Below are 2672 nucleotides of genomic sequence, written 5' to 3'. Positions count from 1 at the left end.
CAATTCATGAACCCTGATAATTTCCAACTGCAACGTTGGGCCCTTGACACCTACCTTCGGAAGACAACATGTCACCAACACGAACTTTGTGCATTCCACAACCAGTCAAACAAGCAAACGTAACCCCACGGAAAATGATTGCATTATTTTACCCTAACCAAGATAAGTTCTTGAAACTGGAGGACGCGGGTGACAATAAATTTAAAAAGAAATGCGCAAAGAACTCACGCAAAAACACTTCAGGGGAACTGCAAGAACGAATGGTCGTTCAACTGCTGAAAACCCTACCCCCGTCGCCCCGGTATGCACTTGCAGGAAAATCAGGACCGAATCTAGAAACTTTTGAAGGGAATTTTTCAGAAATCACGCCGCAGATTACGCCCTTGCCAAATTAGGGCTGGATCTAGGTGGTGTGCCGGGCGCGCACCCAAAATTTGCGGATATCAATCAGTTTGGGTTTAAGCAAGTACAATCACAGGAGGAGTAAAAAGCTCGTACCTCAAGAAAGCGACGCCCAAGATCGCGGACGGAGTGGAGTGGAGCGGAGGCAGCACAGCAGGGCCCCGGTGACGCGACGAGGCAGAGCAGCGGGACGGCGCGGCGGAAGGACGGAAGGGAGGGAGCCCTAGGGCACGGCGGGGGCGCGCTGCGGGGGAGAATCTAGACCCGCATTGGGCCGGAGTGGAGCCTAGGGTAGGCCAGGGGCGAGAGGAAAGAAAGGTACGAGATGGTGGAGAGGCGAAGGGAAAGTGTAGCTGCGGAGTGGAGGTACGAGATGCTGGCGGCTCAGATACCCCGCCGGGACTCCGCCCCTGCCCGGAACCGGCCGGCGATCCGGCGCGTCAGATCCGGGGGAGGGACGAACCGCCCGCGCGAGCAAGAACTGTGGGCTGTGGCCTGCCGCTCTCTCTTCTGGTGGCGAGCGCCCCGTGGTCTCTGCTCTCTGGCTTTTGCCCTACGGTTGGGCGTGCTGAGAGAGAGGGGGGAGGTGGCTGTCGTGGATTTGATTTGTTTCTACCGCGGCTGGTGGTGGCGGATGGCAGTGTACGGCGGCGTTTATTGCTGCGACGGGGAGGGGAGCGGGGCGGGGGAGCGGAGCGGAGCGGGATTCTTTCCTTGCGTACTTGGGGCCGGATTAGGTGGGTGTTAGCGGGGACGACAGTGTGAGTGTCAAGTTTTACTAACCGTTGGGGCCGAGAGGGCTACTCGCCTTATTTTCTTTTTTAAATAAATATTTATAAAGATAAGATCAGGTAGAACTTGGCCACTCCCTATTGTAGTAGTATGATTTTTTTCATTTTTGGATTTATGTGATGTGAACTGTGGTTATAGAAACAAATAAATACTAGTATGTGAATTGTAAAAAAGAAAATAAGCTATACTAGGTGTGAGCAATACGAATTTTCGGCTATTGAAAACACTGAAAGGGAACCACCGCACTGGTACCGCCCGAGCTCCCCCTCTCCCCTTTCTTCCGCTAAGCCAAGTGGGCGTCTGTGTTAGCTTTCGGTGGTGTCATCGCCAACGTTTTCGAGCTCGTCGGTTAGCCACCACCATGTTATTATTCTTCCTTCTTCCCCCTGTTTGCGGATTGGGTGGCTAGCGAGCATTTGCTCTTTGAGACAATGGATCGAATGTTCGGTGGTTAGGTTTTCTGGAGAGAAAAAATTAGTTACTTTTCTAAGTATTCGACACCCACATGCACCTTCTTCGTTGCCTTAACATTGTCTTCAGTGGCGGGTGTCTGCTATGCATATTTGTCTTTTATGGATGTGCATAATATAGATGGAAGAAGAAATAATAATCAAAAGGAGGAGGATCAAGCCTTTTGTGGAACCTCATCCCTACAGCCGCCGCCTCCCCTAAAAATTTAGGGTTTCTTTGCCTCCCGCCGGCGGCGGCGGCAGTCCGCCTCGTCTCCGGTGGCCTTAGGGCCATGGGAGCGGAGTGAATCCCGGCCCTTGCCGGTGGGAGGGCTTCGTTTTTAGATCTTTCTTCGAGTTTTGTTAGGGTTTGTGTCCTGCTCAGGAAGACGAGACGACGGCGGCTCCCTGAAGTTGGAATAATGTTCTCCTCGCCTAGACCCCGTTCCGGTGGTGATTCTAGCATCGTCGGTGGGCGTGTGGAGCTGTGTCTCCGGCAGATCTGTCTTTGGTGGATTTACTCGGATCTGTTCGTCATTCGTCTTTGTTCTTGTGTCTTCAGGTTGGTTTCTTCTTATCTACGCAACTCTTCACCGGTTACGGTTGCTGTTCTATTGCGCTGGTCCTATGGGGCCTTAGTACAACGACCTCCCGGCTGTCTAATACAACAAGTTTGCCCGACTCCAGCGTGGGAGGGACGATGACAGTGGCGCGCCTTCGGCTCACTTCAGTGTTTGTAGTCATCGCTAGGTGGTCTACAGATCTGGAAGCAATTTTTATTATTACTAGTGTTCGCTGTAGTACCATAATCGAAGATGAATAGATCAGAATTCTCCCCACAAAAAAAGAGAATAATCCGTCATATTCTCCCCTCAGGTTATTGCGGTCGATGCTTTTACGGTTACAATGTTAATATAACATGGAAACATATAACAGAGAAAACAAAACTCAAAGTTGGAAATTTTCATTTCCCCTAGAAAATAAGTGTATAGTTTATCTTTAAGTTGTCGGTTTCTTTCAATTAAAATT

The 2672-nt window shown here is 50.7% G+C and overlaps 1 protein-coding gene across 1 annotated transcript in view; it reads right to left on the bottom strand.

The window, feature by feature from the left end:
- The window catches only part of LOC123182071 (serine/arginine repetitive matrix protein 1), a 5760-nt gene extending 4713 nt beyond the window's left edge, over positions 1 to 1047 (bottom strand). The window contains exon 1 of the mRNA XM_044594523.1: positions 499 to 1047. The gene's annotated coding sequence lies outside the window, so the exon portion shown is untranslated. The remainder of the gene's footprint in view (positions 1 to 498) is intronic.
- Positions 1048 to 2672: the final 1625 nt, after the last annotated feature.

The sequence above is a fragment of the Triticum aestivum genome, chromosome 1D, assembly GCF_018294505.1.
Source record: "Triticum aestivum cultivar Chinese Spring chromosome 1D, IWGSC CS RefSeq v2.1, whole genome shotgun sequence".
Taxonomy (NCBI): domain Eukaryota; kingdom Viridiplantae; phylum Streptophyta; class Magnoliopsida; order Poales; family Poaceae; genus Triticum; species Triticum aestivum.
Note: the sequence above shows the minus strand (reverse complement) of the source record. Positions and strands in the feature narration are given on the sequence as shown.